Here is a 17543-nt window from a genome sequence, read left to right as displayed (position 1 = left end):
TAATTTTATTTCAAATCAAGCTTTAGAAACAGATCATTTTACTATGTGTTTACTTAGTGCTCACCCTGTTCTGAATTTTTGGACTGCACAGAAGTTATTAATTAAAAAGTTAATAATTGAAAATGATTTCCATTAAAAGAAAATCCATGGATCAAAAGAGAGGGAGAGGTGATATTGAAGTGTTCTGTGAGCAGAGCTCAGCTTTGTGCTGTTGCTCTTTTCCCCATTGAAGGGAAGGAACTTTCAGCACAAAGCCTGGATGTGTGGCTCAGATGAGGAATGGAGTGCGTGCACAGGCAGCTGACGTGGGTTCGCTGCTGGCCAAACTCTGCCTGTCAGAGCCTGTCCTCAAGAGGACCTTCTGGGAGAAAAACATGTCTTCTAAAGAATTACTCTGAAGTGTGTAAGGTATGTGGGGGACTCACTAACTGCATCAAGAAAGCGAACAGCACATTTCATGTGGGCTTTTTTTTTCCAAAATATTTTTTCAAGTTAGGAGCATAAACAGCAAAACTCTGTAGGGTGCTGTGTGCCATACCTGCACTCAGTTTCACCTCACTTACTCTGACTTGGGCCTGCACTACATACCAGCCTGTGTATTCTTAATCTTTTTCCAGGAGATTTAACATGTCAGTGTGATAGATAAGGTGCTGATTGTTATTCTGAATTGCACTATTTTTGGTTTTCCTTTTCCCAAAAACGTTGTTGACTTACCTAGTCAGGGAGCAGCAGGATTGAGTAAATCTGATTGTTCATTTCATGCAGTTTTAATTGTTTTAGATAGCCTACTACATGGGTGTTTAAAATCTTTAAAGAATTTATCCAGGGATCGTGTGGGAAACACTCTTTCCTTTTTGGCATATTTTGAATGTTATTGATAAGTATGGAGCAGTTATATGCATTTATTGGAGCACTGTGCTGGAGCTTTTTGTTTTCAGTATAAACTGATGGAGATCAACGGTTTTTTGATACTCCTAGTACTAAGTGCTTATAAAGTGTTTATATCTATAATTGTGCCAAATTATGTTAATGGAGCACTGAAAGACACTAGTAAATTTAAGTGCTCAAAAAGTGCATTACTCTGAGTGTCACCTAGGGGCTCTTCACATCAGACACTTGGGGGACAATTTTTTTTCTTCCAAGCACCTTTAGAGCACTATGTCTTAAAGTGTCTTCCTAGCATTAATTAAATTTTGAAAAGTGAGTGCCAGGTAAGCACACATTATTTATGCTAATCTTTTCAAATGAAAATGTATTTTAGACTGAAATACCCTTCCCTTTTTACAACTCACTGCTTTCCTCCTCAATTGTTCCCCACACCTTTTCTTATTGAGTATTCAGCTGCTAAAAACAGTCATGGGAGAGGCAGGGAATTAACTTCATTAGTAATAATTAGGCAAAATTGTGAGCTATTCAAAGAATCAAAAACCCATACTAGATTATCTAATAACCCAACGAATAAAAGTCATAGTAGCTCAAAAAAAAAAAAAATTATGTACAAACCTGGGGCACTTTGCCTTTGTTCTTCTGCCTGCCCCTCTCCTCTGGGCTGTTCATGACATTTCTGCTGTAGGTTGGTAGAGTGGCTGTGGCTGACAGGAGTTATGGTTTTCTTGCAGTGAACTGAAACCCTGCCTTGGTCATTAGCTGTAGATCAGCCACGTGTGAGATCTCCCAAAGACTAAATGGTGATGATCGAGTGAAGCAGGAGTTTGTGCTCCACACTGGGAGATTGAATTCCATTACTGTTGTAAGATGGAAGAGCTTCATTTGACACTTTAGATATTTAGTATGAGGACAGAGGAAAACAAATACACTTTCTGAAGAACAGTTTGAAGACAGAGACAACAGCCAGCACCAGGACACCAAAATTCAAGACATGCAGACCTGAAAAGTTTAAAGAGATAAATGAATATAATAAAAAAGATTCTGAAGTCTGATCAGAACTAGGAACTTTTAGGATGATGATGATGATTATTATTATTATTATTAAACGTCCTACTTCAAGGACTATTCTATTTCATTACAGAATATTCTTATTTTATGTGTGGGGATAACAGTCCTTACATTACCTAATTCTGACTAGAGCCTATTGAAATTATTTTTTTTCACTTTTCTGAGAAACTGTATTTAATCCCTATGTCAATGTGCTGAGAAAGGTAGTAATGATATATCTGAACTTTAAACATCTTTAATCTTTCTCTTTATCTTTCATTCTTGTTGCACAGCCTCAGCAATCAGATTTCAACACTCCATTCCTCAGAAAATCTCACAGATTTAGAAGCCATGGTGAGATAAGATTTTCCTTTGACCCAGAGGCACATTCAACTGTGCCTTTGGAAAGTTTTTTAAATAGCGATGTCTATTGAAATTTTCTAAATACATAGAATTCTATTTGGCAAAGTCTAGAAAATATCAGACAGGTGGCAAGAGTCCACAGGCGTGTAGAGGTGAATTGTGCACTCCAGGTAAAGAGATATTTCAGTTAGTCCTTACTGAAAGCATTATCAAAAAGGATCTTTTAAGCCTAGAGTTTGTAAACTGAATTGTTCTTAGCTTCATTCCCTAGGGAAAGATATCTATTTCATAAGTGTCACTCTAAATATAGCAGGAGTGAGGAAGGCAAGAACTGGGTAAAATTGAGCTTGTTTTACCAGGTCAAGGTAAAAGACATTGTGAGGGCATCTGAAGCCTTTCCTAGCAATTGCTTACCCTGTGTAAGTGTGGGAGCAGCTTTCACTGCTGTGCAAAGCAGAGAGCTTTATGCTCGACAGATCCCAATCCAGCTCTTACTTGCAGGTTGATCCAGTTATCGGTGAAGTCAATTACCAAGGGGCTGGTTTAGATTGAACAGAATAAAGTCTCCAGAGTACCAAACGTAGAAAAGAAAATCTGAAATGTGATTAGTTTGAACTGTTATTGTCTGCTGTTTGGAAGGAAAGGAATCAGTGCTTTGATTTTCTTCTGTATGGTTACCTATTATGCACCATATCCCTCTTTTCTGTCCTTCTAGCTACTTGATTGCCTATTTATTTGCAATAGTCTTCAGAAGTAATGAACAGATTAAATTTAGATAGAGGGCTCAGATTCAGTGTTGGCACAGCTCTGCTGAAATAAATGGAATTAGCCAACAGAGTCAAAATACCTTGTGTTCAGCAGCCATAAGCTATCTGGACTGTTCATGATTTCTAAAACCCCTCCAGCAGATGCCAGTGTGTGGTCATATGGTGCCATTTTAAAGAGCAATATAGGCATACAGGTCTGAAACGCAGAAGTTATCGAAATATAGAAGCTATTACAATAGCTAGGTGAAATAATTTTCAGTATAAATAAAACTAAGCTTTTGGAAGAGGGACCAGTGAAATAATTATTTTTGCATTTGAGTAATGTTTTGTTTCATAATGTGTTGGGTTTTTGTTTTCAGGGGAGTTTTTTTAATTAGTTTATTTATTTATTTATTTAGGGTAAAAGAAAGCTGAACTGGTGTGGATCCAGGTCTTTTTAATATGGGGTACATACCATCCATTGAATGCTGTGAGGGCTTAGACAAATGGTATTGGTTTCTGTTAAATAAATGACTTTGCAATCAAAGCTTCAGCCAACAGATAGCTTCCAGCATTGTTCCTGTTGTACATGCTGCCAGTGTTCACTAATTTCAGGGTACAACAGGTCTTAGAAAATCTCGAATTATCTAGCAGATATTTGCTGCTTCTCTGTCTAGGAAATAGAAGAATGAGAAGCATACAAAACCAGGGTCATTGAGGTACAGAATTTAAGCCACAGTTGTACAGAGAGCAGGAAAGAAAAGGGGCACTAACAGAGTGAAACTAAAAAAGATAGGCTTATAGAAAATAGGAAACAAAGAAAATCCTGAGAGCAAAAAGAGTGCAGTTAACTGAATATACATGCCATGATATCCTGGCAGTCTATACCACTTTTAGCTGCTGTCCATGAGGGTTTCTGTGGTATGGCTGTACAAAGCTGTGGTTTACCAGAAGTGCCTCTATGCTTTTTAGGCATTCAGCTCTTGAATGCAGAAATGGTGAGTCTTTACTTTTTTACTTCCCTATGTCCCATTTCTATGAGGGAATGAAAATTCAGCCTTCAATAAAAATGTCTTATTTGATGCATATCTTATGCTACAGGTATTTTTTAATATGTTCATACATTAAATACTTGGCAATTACTTCCCATTTCTCTAAACTTGTGTATCTCTTCCCTATCCAGACCCTTAGTGCATAAATCTAACAATGTGGTTTTCCCTCTACACCTGCAGTAAGCTAGTTTTCATAAGGATGAGAAAGTGCCTCCAGAGAAAACACATAGCTGAGAAGAATTAGAAGACCAAAGGTAATAGATCTTTTAATTTAAGATAGACCCATTTGCCATTTCTGTTCTTTTAAAAAGCAGTCAATTGTAATTATAGAGATTTATCTTGGATTAAGGAAAAAAAATACTAAAGTAAGAACTGCTTGTTCTACTAAAACTCTAGTGTTAAGGCTTTCTAAATGGGAATTATATGTAGTGAGGACTGTAAAGTAACTGCCATCAAATTTAGAATGAACTATTCATGTGATGGAAAATTTGTTCATTTGAAACTATTTTCCTTTTAATTTTACATTGTAGAACTTGAAAAATAAGAGGCATTACTAACAATTGCCAATGTTGGGAAAGAAAAAATGAAGTAAAGGAGGGGTTTTCTGGAAGAAAGGCATTTCTATTAGTTCTTTAAAGGTAATATTCAATTTCACCCACAGAATATCATAATTCCAGTGGAGGAAAACCCTTGTGATCCATTTTAATTCTACTGTTTTTAGGGTCCAATGCAAATAGTGAAGGTTTCAATAAAAACTACAGACATCCTGGCTAAAAAATTACTAACATGGAAAAAATCACTATCAGGGCAGTTTCAAAGACAACTGTTGCACTTCCTTCTATTCCCCTTTTTCCTCATGTCCCTGAAATATTTTTGATTTTATCCTCTCTTCCTTTTTTCTAGTAGTGTTTGCTCTCCACATGGAAATTCTTTAGTACTCATGAAAATATCTGGTATGGTTCCCTGAGATATCATTTATTGTAGGACTGTATATCACTTTTCTTATCTGGGCTACAGATGTGCTGGTCTATATTTGGAGACTTCTTTCTCTTCTGAGTTATCAAAAAAATCTATGAAAAGAGACGGGACAACAAAAATCAAGCTACCTCCATCTAAAAAGAATTCACAGTCTTTGGAACTTTTAAAATATTAAACTCTTCTTTTGTCCTTGTCACCCTCTTGCTGTAGGAAATGTAAGCTGACTTTATTTAGTACAGTAAAAAATCAGCTTTGTGCCAAACTTTCTGGGATTTCATTGTCACCCACATAGGGAGAATGATAAAAATGCTGTACTACTTCTCCCAGAAATCTTAATATTGATACTACATGGCAATATTTGCCCTCAGTTGTTTTCTGAGAAAGCAATAAATAATCAGAATATTCTGTATATTTTATTATGAATAGCCATGATCTTATCCTGAAAAGCCGCTCTTAAAATATTTAAATTATCCTAAATTTTCTTAATTTTTCTCTAAGTAACCTTGGTAGAGGATGGGCACATGGCCAAAATAAGAATTTGGAATTAAATACTGAGATCTGAACAGTATATATTTTGTCTTTCCATTGTTTATTAACTCAATTTTCAAACTAATAATTCTACTGAATAATTAAATACTGTGTTCTTCCAACTGCATTATACTTTTTTACACATCACCTTACATCTTAATACAAATATTCTTGGAGTTACATTTTCTTAAGAAAATAGTCACAAGATGAGAAATCTCCAGGGAGGAACTTTTGAAGGATATCTACATACACAAAAAAGAAGTGATAAATATATATATATATATAAGATGCATGTAAAATTGTAAGTATATCCAAAATTATGACAATCTAAATCTACTTTAAAGGAAAGAGCAGCTAAGTTTAATTTCAGTGGTTATTTGATGTAGTTTGCAGAGTATACATGACAGCTGAAAATCTGTTCATATATTGATTTTTTAATATTGAAGAGCATGATGTAAGAAGAGACAGAGCAAACCAAGCAACTATCAAGCATTGAGGCAGTGTGATCATCCATTTGAATTTTTCTGATAATGAGTGGAAGCATGTGCTGTACTTCCTCTTGGCCATGCTTGACCCAGAGGTTGCACTAAGGATATAAACAAGAGTGCAGAGTCTTTGACTAATTACTGAAATGTATCTTCATTAGACTGGACTCTGCTGTTCTGAAAAAGATTTGACAGCATGGTGGGAGATTGTGAGGAGCTGTCAGAAGACTTCAAGCTCTGTATGAGCTGTCTGAGATCTCTCTTTCTCCATCACCAAACCATTGGATGAACACCTGGACTTATTTTACAGCTGAAGCAAGGGCTGCATCTTCATGGACATTCCAGGAGACATCTATCAAGGAGCAAAAAAATCCCTCTCAATACCTATAGAAGTGCTGAGACCAGGCTGACCCCATGCAGGGGGGACATTTCAGCTGGACAGATGACCCAGCAGGAGATACCTGAGGAGGCAGTGCAGGTAAACATGAAGTGTAGCTGTTTTCTCCTGCAGCCTGGAGGATAGTGTCCAAACATGTCAGTTTGCTCTTGACCCAGTTTGGGGGAGCATTTTACTTATTTTTAAAATAGTTTCACACATTGCTGCTCTGTTCCCAAATTAATGCTGTGTTGCCCTTCCATTTATTGAAACTTTGTTTTGTACCGAAGAGTTTGGTTTCAAGTAGGAATGTACTGACCAGCATGTTATCCCAGCAAAATATTTTTCTCTTGATTTTGAATGGCAATGTTTTTCTCATTCAATTTTTTAAGAACTCCGAGTTGTAAACTTAACATTTTCTACTATTGCAAACTTCTTACTGAGCACTCAAAATACTGTATGTACTAGGAAAAAAACCAACTCTGGTAAGTAAAATGGTATAACTCAGTACTGTAGGCATTAGTAATCTAATTTGAAGCCATTAGAAAAAAGAGTAAATACTTTAACAACCTGAAGAAAAATTCCAGATTTAATGAACAAATCAATCCACAACTGGCCTGGAAGAGGAGTGTTGAATGCTTTTATTTAATGTATTAGAAGGAGGCTTTGGTCAGAAGGAAAATCTAATGCATATTCTGCTTTAAGTGTCGCTGAAAGAAGGCTACATGGAGCGTAAACCTGCTGGTAACACTTTCATGACCCCTCTTATCATTTGCAATTGAATGCTATTTTTAAATATCACTAAATATTTCTGAATTATGGTTTGGTTGGTTTATTTTTCTTTTCAGATTGTTCCTTGGAGCAAAGTTAACAGTTTTAAATTTTAGATTTAAAAAGAGCACTCTTGTTCAGTTGCTTCTTCAGCTTCTTCTTCAGTTGCTTGTACAGCAACAGTGTAAAAATGAAAACAAAACCTGGTCAGATCCATGGGTTTTTTCAGCTATTGAAATGAACCTTCACTAGTAAAGTATCTTCTCCTGGAACTATGACATGCTTCTTTAAAAAAGTTCAAATTTTCTTTGCAAATGAAAAAGCCTGGATCTGTAGCAATCCTCCAATATTCTGTTTTTCATTTGTAGCAATGCCAAGAGTGGAAGGGGAGGAACTGTTATTTAAGAGTCTGTGGAGACTGTTTTTGGTTATTTTGTCTAACTCGCTGATGAATCTGCTCTTAACATATGTGGAGAACAAAGCAGTTCAGATAATTCAACTTTCTAAGCAAAATGTCCTAAAGGAGGCAATGCCTTGTGCAATTACTTGAGCACAACAGCTCCTCGGCTTGATTGTAAATAGCTCCAGATATCTACAACACTGAAGAATAATTTACCTGCCAGTGAAGAGATGGCACAGTATTCACTTTGTTTAGTTATTTATTTATTTATTTCCTAGAAAAATCCTCCATGGATTAAACAAGTAGCAAGTTATTCACAATGGAAAATGTGTGAGCTTAAAAGACAGGGCCCAAAGGCTCCTTGAGGTGCAGAGCTCTTCCTTTTGCTCATTGAAAGCCCTCATGCAGGCATATTTGACTGGTGTGGTGTGCCAGGGTGAGCACGGGTCATGCATGATCCCACTCTGCTTTCTCCTAGCTGGGGCAGGCACATTTTGAGAAATACTTGTCAGACGGTAGGGGAGATAATTCTTTAACATCAAATTCAGCTGCAGTTTTTGGTAGCTTGTCTTCAGCCCTTGCAAGGCACCTTGGTGCTAATCTGAGGGACCCACTGATGATTTATCTTTGTGCTGTGTGCCCGGATTCAGTTGCTCAGCTATGAATTTAAATAAGATTTGTTGCATGCTTTGGTCTGGAATGACAGGCCTTTCTCCCTCTTTGTTTTCCCAAAGTGGTCAAAGACACTGGCAGGCCCAGCCTGGCCTTCAGGTTAGGTTGCACTCATTTAGCAAATGCCTGATCTTCTCTGATCACCCAGCAGTGCTGAGGGACCATCAGGAATGTGGAAATCCTGCCCTCAGTTGCTGCCTGTGCTTGTCGATTCAATCCACATGGCTAGGAGGTATTTAGGATGGAGATAATCCAAATATTAATTGAAAGCAGAAGCTGAAAGCCAGAATTCCATTCTCCCAGGTGAACACTGAATCAATTTAGGTTCTGGAGTGATATTTGCTCTTACTTTATGCTTTTGGTCTATGCCTTTGTAGTTAGGATGTAACAGCAAAATGTATGGGTGTGATTTGTCCTTTTATATGAGGAAAAAATAGATTCACTTCATATCAGTAGAAAAATTTTATACTGATTTTCACTGAATCAACCAGTGCTGGGTCTTTTATTGGTTTTTTCACCATGTTCAAATGTTTTTCTAACTCCAATCATAAACCAAGAGCACTATAGTCTTTCTTGTATTTATGGTTTGACAGGGAACATTGAGACAGGGTTCTACCATGTGATTTTTTCCTCTTTCATGAAATACAGTCTGAAAAATACAGCTATTCATGTTAGAAGTACATTAAAAAGAAATTACATCAGTAACTAAGATGTCAAGTTTTAAAAAAATGAACAAAAGCCATTAAAATAGAATGGTTTTTTGTTTGGTTGGTTTGTTGGCTTTTTTTCTGTAAGAAGAAAATTCCTACTTTTGGTCATTATTTCATAAATAATAACTAAAACATAAGTGTGTTTCTACATTATTTGAATAGTCCACTATTGATCGTTGCTTTGACTCCTTTCTTCAGTTTACTGGTCAGTATTAAACAAGCGGTATTGATAATTTTATATGTATTTTCCATTCAGAGCTGGCAAATATACATTCCTTCATAAATGCGCTGATGTTTATATTTGCAGAAGTAAGGGATATGAGTAAGAAAAAAGTAAAGGGTACATTATGGAATTGAAATTACAATAATTTTTTAGGTAGTTATAGTGTAGTTATTCAAGTTGAAATGTGCTATTAGAATCTGTGCTGTGTTTTAGGTTTATTTTCAACTTCCTAAAACTAAACAAAATGCACAGAACAAATAAAATCTCTACAACTATCAAAGAAAATAGGCATAATACACAAACTGAGCATCTATGGGGTATTATATCATCTTTGTCTTCTTCACTGTGCCCATGTTCTCTCACATATAAAAGGACTCATTCTCAGCACTTTATTGGTAGCATTTTAATTTCAAAATTAGGATACTACTTTTAATGCTAGAATAAAATGGATATGCTTCTTATAGCAAATTAGGACAATGATTTCCAAGCATCCCAGACTTAACAGTGTGTTGCTCTGTCCCAGTTCAAGAAAGCTCCCTTCAGTGCATGATCAGCAGTTAAATTGCAGGAATTTGCAGATAAATTTTAATAAACCCATTTCCATGAAGGCATAAGGAAGAAACAATCAGAAGTTCAAAAGTTGGAGCCCCCTGATTAATTTTTAATGATTTCCAATTCTTTCTGAGGTTCCCAGTATCAACATTTTACTCAGTTATTTGCCCAGCAGTCATCCTATCCATATTTGATATAGGATAATTAGCAACTGGCCTTGAGAAGTGCAGCCCTGTCTACCATCTGCACAATCAATATTAGAAAGTGCTGCAGTTCCTAGGGATATTCATGTATTTTCTGAAGAGCTCTTGATTTATTGAAAGGGATGTAATGACATGAAAAGTGTTACACTTACAGCCTTCTATTGACAGTAGTTCTGTTTAGCTTCATTAGATGTGATACCAACACCTGTCCAGTGAGATGGAGGCCACCTGTTCATTTTATGTAACTTCTAAAAATCATCAGTGGCTAAAGACCCATATATTCAGCATGTCATGCCGTGCCAATGGTAAAAATGAAAGCATTTGTCAGCCTTCCACTTTCATCTTCTATTGCTATGGTTGTATTAAAGTTCTATAATAATTTGAAAGCAGGCAAGAGTCCTTGTCCTTTCAAGAAGGCACTTTATGCCTCACTAAGACACCAACCTGAAGTAGTGCTGCCAGTTTCATTGGCTGGTGTGGTGACCAGAGAATGCACAAACTGTGAATGCTCATGCTTGTAGATGGTTTGTAGTCACTGGAAAAATAAGGACATTAATGACCATGGCTTGCTAGTAGCAACAGGTGACATATTAACATGAATTTGCAATTAATACCTAAAAAATAACCCCATTTTTTGCTGATCATGAACATACTAAATGATGCTACATTCATTCTTTACCTTAAAATAACCATGACAGCCTAAACTCCTCTGTACAGAGCAACTTACATAATATTTTATTAGCCAGTTGAATGGTTGATTTAAAATAACCAACTACTTGTTTTCTTCACATCTGGTAAGACCCTTTTCCTTTATTTTAAGGGAGCTTACATTATGATGAATAAAACCAGAGAGATAAATGGCATTAAAGCTTTATCAACTGCAGATAAACAAGTATCAAAAAGACAGACCACTCCTGAAATCTTAAAGGGGCATTCTTTTTCACAAGGCAATTCTAACAAAGCAGAAGAAAACTATTCTGCTATTAAATTAGTAAGTCTGTTCAGCATGCATGCATTCCAAATGGGAACTTATGCTGTCTTAGACAACAATGCACTTATACGGTTTTCAGCCTAATAGAAACAATGATCTTAGTAAGAATATTAAATTGGAAGACACTATCTGATGATATACATTTTATTTTGTTATTAACAAACTGAATTACATGCTAAAGCTTCACTCTCAAGCTGAAATCTAGTCAGTTCATAAAAATGATTTAACAGCAGGTTCCTGGAACACAGTATTCCTTTTGCTACTGTGGTTTTAAATCCATTTTTTCTCATCTCATTTTTGAAAATGTTTCTCTCTCTTTTGGGCATTATGAACAGCGAGCAGGGGTACAAGTGTGTGGGCGAGATGGTGAAACCTGACACATATGATGATGTGAAAGCTGGCAGTACTAAAGTCAGCAGAAAAACACTGCTGAGGGGGAATTCTCAGAGAAAGTACAGCGAGATAAACAGTAAAGACATTGAAAACAGGCAATAGCATTGTTGCTACTATGCATCTCCTAGACTAAAGAAATTAGGCATTTTCAAAAGAAAGTAAATGTTTTTAAAATAGTTCATCTTTGAGTATTTAAAATGTGTTCTATTATCATTTGAAATTAATTGAAGCAAACAGTATCTTTTGATACAGAGAAGGCATTGAAAAGGAGTGTTGCTTTTTAACTTTTTTCTTTTTCTTGGGAGGATTCTTTATGGCTTTATTGCATCATTTTACCTTGTATTTAGTAATTGTATTTTGTGATTCCTGCTCTACCTTTCTTACTCTAGGCAAACTCTAATCTTGGAACCCAGTTCCACGATTTTGATATGCATATAATTTTACGTAGTTGATGAATCCATCATGCAATAGTAAACAGCAGGGAGGGGCTCAATGAAAACTCATTTGTTAGTTTTCCCACTTGGAGGCTGTTATTTTTATAAATTACTTATATTGGACACTGTGGGAGTGCCCTTTTTCATATACACTGAAGTACTTCACTGGCCCCAGGAGTCACTAAGACTAGTGGATTTTAATAGATATAGATCCTAAATGGAGGGTTAGAAATTGTTTCTTTTCATTACAATTACAGCGAGGAATTAACCCCAAGGGTATCCACTTAATTTCATAATATATAGACTGGAACGCTAATAATGTGTCTCTCCTAAAATGTAATAAAGAAGCAACTGCCCCTTGGCTCCCTGGGGTAGATTTTTGTAAAATGTATTGCAAAAATTGTAACACAAAGAAGATTTTACGTTAACAAGCCTTGTAATGTCACTATGTCCGGTGCTCAAAGTGCTCTGGAGCTTGTAGACATCAAGGATTGGCACTGGTTTTACAGTGGGAATTTAGTACCAGCACTTTTGTGTGTCTTCACTGCTACAAGGCAAAACTAAGTGAGGGAAGGAGTAGAGGGTAATTTACAATTAAGCACATAAAGAAGTGAAAGAGTGAAGGGAGGAAGAGGGAGTACAGTAGTCCAAAGTAATTACTTCCTTCGAGGTCCACTTGGACCTGTTCTCTAGCCAAGTTTCCTGTGTTGTTTTAATCTTCCATGCCCTATTGCAAAACAAACCTTGGCCTTACAATTGGCAGCAAGTGAACTCCAGAACATTTGCTGTTGCGTTTGCACTTGTGAGCAGCAAAGTAGCCTCTGACCTCTCAGTCATTATGGATGGTGACTGTGGAGCAAATTCCTGGCCAAGATCTTAAATGCTGGATCAGGCTGTGGGTTTAAATCCAGGTTAAACACATTTCTATTTGTTGATGATTTTAATGGGTTCTGACTCAATATAGCATCCTGGGAAAGTCTGACAGTGAAGGCAGCAAGAAAACTTGTACACTAGCTGTGCTTATTCTCTCTTGAAAGAGGAAAAAAAAGTTATAGAAGAATTTTTTTTATTTATAGAAGAATAATTTATAGAATTATTTATAGAAGAATAATTATTTTATTTATAGAAGAATTTTTTGATTTTTAATGAGAATTCTTACAGACATTTCTAAGATTGTTGGGTCTTAAGAAAATTCATTAGGAAATAAAAGATTGGCCAATTTTTTTTTCTTTAATTATGCATGATATGCTCAGAATTCTGTCTACCTGTTTATATTGCAAATATTCTGTTTATAGAAGAAAATTTAAATTATATCCTTGAGTAATCACAGATATGTGCAAGGGCTTATCTTATTTTCTTGTACCCATCCCCTAAAACTGAATTCTCTCAGAGTAACATAAGTGAGTATTTTACCCATATTTGTCACTTATTTGACTCCTACTTGCAAAAGCTGAAAATGCAAAATTGGTATCTCTGAACTAACTTTACTAGATAAAATGATAGGTCCCATTTAATTTATGTAAAAAACTCTACATAGATGCAGATCTACCTGTCTTTAACAGAAGTTACTATTGCTAACTGTTGGAGATATGCCAATGCAAGAGGAAATAGATGTCTAGAAGGCTGCCAAGGAAAAGAATGGAAATAGAAAGAGTAAGATAGAACTTTTTTTTGCTTTTTCTTATTCTATTCTTGTTTTCCAGTGATGGTGATTTCAAAATTTTGTCTGATATCTCCATCTTTAAAAAAAATTGAAATCATAAAACAAATGGGAAGGAAATCTAAATTCATAAGTTTTGCCAGCTGGTTTCAGTTAATTTTATTTTAGTGGTGTCATATTTGGCATTTCTGGGCTTTTTTTTTTTTTTTTTTACTAGCTTTAAATTAAAATAGTTAAAAATATTTGCCTAACAGATTTACATTTTAACAACTTTCACAATCTTCTCCATGTTGCATTTGTAATGTTCTCAAATGTATCCCTGAAGCCAGTCTACTGAATAAGAACAACAGCAAGTGTAAAAATGTCAAGGAAGAATAGGAGAGGCAGAATAGAAGGCAGCATGAAACTGAGTTAAAAGCTGAAGGCTGAAAGGGCCTCTGAAGAGAAAAGTTTCAGGATTAAGAGAAATTATTTCAGCCATTTCTCCCACTCATGTGTAATTACTTATATGCAGCTGAGTAATAATTGCAACTGAAAGCATTTGAGTGACTTCAGCAGTCAAAATTATGATCATGGATCATAATCTGGATCGTGAATCATAATTAAGGGCAAATTTAAAATTAAATGCTATGGATCTCTTCAAGAACTTTTTTTGTAAATAATAAATCAGAGCTGTTTCAGTAGATGAGTCAAGTTAAAATTGTGTGTATGTTAAAGAATAAAGAAGTTTCTTCCCTTCCTTCCACCTATTCACAAGTGAAACAAGAACAAGTAATTTCAAGGGAACTCTGAGATAGAGCAAGATAACAAATGTGATGTACTTCACAAACAATGTTATCTCCTTCAACTAGATAAAAACAAAGATACTATAGGTTAGGTGCCAATTTGTTTCACTGAAATTACATGCTGTAAATCACTCCTGCTGTATTGCAGGAGTACCTGCTCATATTGTTCCCAGCTTCTGCGACCCTAGAGTACATTCATTTGTAATGTAAGAAATGTGTGGTAAAACGTATTTTATAAAAAATGGAAATACCTTATGTGAGAGCTAGAAGCAGAAATCTGAAGCACTGGATATTCCTTTTCCCCAGATATTACAAATTTTGACCTTTTTTTACACCCTCCATTTTTTGATAGATAAATATGTGCTTTGTTTCCCCGACTGGGGGGATTTCTGTGATAGGCACCAGATTTTATTCTGAAATCCTTATTCACTTTGAATAAAAGATGGATTTCTACTGTTAATTACAGCATGGCAATGTGTTACTTGTCCATTTCATATGTTTTTGAAAAGGCATAAAAAAAACATTTTGTCAAAAGTACTAAAGTCGTGTTTATGTAAAGATTTGGTTTTGAGAAACTGGATTAAAGTGTTTTATTTTTTTTAAAGAATAATGCCAAACATGGACAGTGTCAATTGTGCTGGATCTCTCTGTGCTGGGGAGAGTGTGACAGCCAGGGACTCCTCCCTGCAGAAGGACCGATATATAGATTATGAAAAGCAAAACTGATTTCGCCACTTGAGAAAGGCAAAAAGTTAAATGTTTAAAATACTAGATTCAAGTGATGTTTTCCAAAAGGTTAAGTTCTGAAAATGTTTCATCATAAACTTCCATAGGGAGCCCATGTCAAAGTAATAGAAAAAAATGTTTACAGTGAAGATGGGGTTAATGCTCAGAGCATTGCTAATGGTGTGTGTGATCACAGGCTGAAAGGATGGGGATATAAAGACATGTTTGGGGTGCTCAAATTACTTTTATCTTTGGAGAGGAGAGGCAGGGCAAAATAATTGAAATTAGTATTATAGCACAGTAGCAACAGGTGTGCTATTTATTTAGAATATTATTTATTTAGAATATTATTTATTTAGAATATTATTTATTTAGAATTCTGGTGTTCAACAATCTATTTCCCCAGCTTTTTTCTTTTTTTCTTTGCAATATGTAAACAGCTCCAGCTGGAAACATCATCTCCATCTCCTGTGCATCCAGGCAATCACTTTTGGGGGATTAAAAACAAAACTGTTCTGCATTTTATATAATAGAGTTGAAAGCATTTAGGAGCCAGTAAGTTTAATATTGGAAGCATGAGCATGTTATTTTGTAATAAATTGTAGCTGATATTTGCTCTAAGCAAATGATGAAAAGATCAGCTTCAATGAAGTACATAAGAACAGGGATTCTACTAATGAACTTCATGTTCTCAGAAGAAGAACCATGGAATCATCTCAACTGAGACCTTTGAAAATATCTGCTGTCCCTGATCAAAAGTATCAGTAGATAAAGGAAGGCTGGAAATAGAGTCCTAGGTGTAGGCTCTGGAAAGTTCTGCCCTAGGTGGCTTTTATTATGAGCTAAGGACCACTCCAGCACTCTGCTTTGTATGGATCTCTGGATGGGATGAAGCGTGGAGTGAACATTTGAGTGCCTGATATGATATATATATATATATATATATATATATATATATATATATATATGTATAAAAGAATTTATATGTCTTTTTATATCTATGAACCTAGGAATGCAATGGTATATATATGCATAATATATCTGCAATCACATTTTCCAGTGTTAATGATCAAGCTATGACCTTTATTTGTAAACTTTTTCCTTGATGTTGTTGTTGATTATTAAAGCCAACAGAAGGCATAAGCACTAGGATATGTTCAAATAACAATGAGCTTGCTTTTGAACTTGTTCAGTTAAATTATTCAATGCTAGGCTTGGGACTGAACTCTGTTCTCATGCCACATAAATCCATGACACTGTAGTTGAAATTTATAGTTCTTCTTTCATTATGAAAATATGTTTAAAATTGTGGGAGCATGAGGGAGGATTTCCAATATTCCAGGAAGCCTGTACTTCTGGATGAATGCACCACTTGCAGGCTGGTTCAATAAGTCTGCAATGTGGTGTTTACTGAAATGAGTATGTTGTTACAGCCAGTAGTATGGTTGCTAAACCTTTTGTATTCAATTACAATTAAAGAATGCAAAGAGGAAAACAAACAGGATTCAGGCCCTTGCCCAAAGATCAAGCCACCATCACCAGCCACCCCTTTGCCTTTGCCATGACACTTCACACTGAGTATATATATATTCTTTAGCTCAAAAACCATTTTTCAGGTGTAAATGTAAAAATTATGGGACAGGCATGTTTATTTTTGAGGAAATACAATGAACAGGAGCCTTGGTTTAAAACAGGCCTGGTAAACAGCCAAACACCACCACTTCAAAGGATATTCAATTGCAGGTAGATAACCATTTCTGAGCACAAATGAGTTGTGCCCCCAAACTGATATGGTAGCAGTTGGTTGAACTGGCCAGGCATCAGCAACATTTCTGAGGACAGCCTGAAGCTGCTTCTTCACAATGTCAGTTCTATCCCATGTGGAGTTTGCCTGTATAAACTCAGCGTCTTGTGGGGTAAATATTACGTTTTGGGGGCATGGCACATGGCACCCACAGCCCCCTTCTCCATGTTTTTACTGCGTGTTCAGGACTCTTGCACCAAAAGTAAGATGCCATCCATAACTTTTTTTTAAATCAAAAACCATTTTGGTTTTGGGAATTTATAGGCAAAACCATGTAACTGTTTCAAGGTGTACTGTTGGATCCTGATCCTGTTCACCAGAAACAAAGTTGTTTTGCTAGCCATTTTCCTGCATTTATGAATGGTATTTTGCTGAAACGATGGCATTGTTCAGAATCTTCTGGATGTTGCCGCTTCTTATTCATCGACAGCAGCATGATCATGGTGGTGCATAGGCTGCAGAGTTTGCTTGTCTCACTGAAACTTCCATTTTATAGTCAAAATGTATAACCTTAAGCGTTAACCATGATTTTCTCAGGTCAAGTGGAGTTTGGAAAATAGTAGTGATTTTATTATTGTGTATGGCACTTTTGGGGACCTTTGCATGCAGAGAACAGATGACCCTGGAGCCCTACCACAAAACAAAGCATTGTAAATGAGAGCAGAGGGAGGAAGGGAGAAAGTGAAACCTGTGCCCCCAGCCAGCTTCTTGTTCAACAGGCTCTACCCCTATTTTGTTAACAGCAAGGCCAAGCGG

General features: G+C 36.0%; 1 long non-coding RNA gene across 9 annotated transcripts in view; it reads left to right on the top strand.

The window, feature by feature from the left end:
- LOC146766751 (uncharacterized) overlaps nucleotides 1-15835 on the top strand; it is a 71742-nt gene extending 55907 nt beyond the window's left edge. For 4 of the 9 annotated variants that reach the window (XR_014957057.1, XR_014957054.1, XR_014957056.1 and 1 more), the window contains one exon: nucleotides 233-1428. This is a non-coding gene — a long non-coding RNA (uncharacterized LOC146766751). Of the gene's footprint in view, nucleotides 1-232 lie in introns of all 9 variants that reach the window. The other 5 variants (XR_014957061.1, XR_014957058.1, XR_014957062.1 and 2 more) reach the window with 5 other exon arrangements.
- The last annotated feature ends 1708 nt before the right edge of the window (nucleotides 15836-17543 follow it).

The sequence above is a fragment of the Lonchura striata genome, chromosome 8, assembly GCF_050655825.1.
Source record: "Lonchura striata isolate lonStrDom1 chromosome 8, ASM5065582v1, whole genome shotgun sequence".
Classification (NCBI taxonomy): domain Eukaryota; kingdom Metazoa; phylum Chordata; class Aves; order Passeriformes; family Estrildidae; genus Lonchura; species Lonchura striata.
This window is presented reverse-complemented; position numbering and strand designations above follow the sequence as displayed.